This window comes from Pundamilia nyererei, unplaced genomic scaffold (assembly GCF_000239375.1).
Source record: "Pundamilia nyererei isolate P.nyererei 1_Seehausen unplaced genomic scaffold, PunNye1.0 scaffold00283, whole genome shotgun sequence".
Taxonomy (NCBI): Eukaryota; Metazoa; Chordata; class Actinopteri; order Cichliformes; family Cichlidae; genus Pundamilia; species Pundamilia nyererei.
Window position 1 is genome coordinate 444,136 of NW_005187684.1, and position 1,021 is coordinate 445,156.

At 40.3% G+C, this 1,021-nt stretch overlaps 1 protein-coding gene across 1 annotated transcript in view; it reads left to right on the plus strand.

Moving 5' to 3' along the window:
- The window catches only part of LOC102200914 (uncharacterized oxidoreductase C24B10.20), a 6,430-nt gene that overhangs the window by 896 nt on the left and 4,513 nt on the right, over window positions 1–1,021 (plus strand). The window lies entirely within an intron of this gene.

Below are 1,021 nucleotides of genomic sequence, written 5' to 3' on the forward strand. Positions count from 1 at the left end.
ACCCCAAAATGGTCATGGCTGATGGCTCCCTGTCTTCCTGTTAAAAGTCTGCTTTTCCTTCCCACTGTTGCTAAGTGCACGCCCAAAAGGCATCTTCTGATTGTTGGGGTTTTGTTTATTTTATTGTAGGGTCCTTACCACGTGAATTAAATTCTATTTTATTTTTAGCTAAATTTTTGGAGTTTGTTAATATAAAACAATCTCAGTATACATGGGTAACATAATCGGAAATTACAGTGGCCTGTATGTTATAGTGGAATCTGTGCGTGAGAGAGAGCTAGTCTGGTTGGGATCTCGCATTGTGTTACTTGTCATTATGCTTTTGTATCCTTATCCTATCAGCAGCCTTTGTGTCTTTATGCAGCATTAAAAATAAAGCAACATTTCTTTTAGGTGACATGTTCAAACAACACTCCACTGACAAGGCAAACATGTTGACATTCAAGTAAGGAAAAAAAGTACACTGGCCAGTTATTCTCCTCCTTTGAGCAAACACTGATGGTCACCAGAGGGCTGTACTATGAAGCAGGATTTATAATTTAGCAAGTCATGTTGAGTCTGAATTTTAAATGTCACAAAGGTGGTGGTTTGAAATTGATACATTTTCACTTTTCTTGACAATATGCTCTGAGTGTGATTATGGATTTTCTGAGGAAGAAATGCAATTTGCATAAACAACCTGTGTCTTTTGCATCAGAAAATATGCACAGCCGGTAAGGTTTTCTTGAGGCAGCTAACACAAACAGACCCTGGCTATCGTGAGCTTGGTTTGTAGTACGCCCCTCAGTTAACATAGAAATGTTAACCAGTGTGTGAATGTGTGTGTGAATGGGTGGATGACTGGTTGTGTGAAGCGCTTTGGGGTTCTTAGGGACTAGTAAAGCGCTATACAAATACAGGCCATTTACCATTTTATTTATTTAGAAATAAACAGGATCCACACATGCATCAACACTACAATGAGCGGGTGGAGGGAGGTTTGGAGTCTTCTCTCACCCCCGTTCTCTGCGGCCTGCTGGAG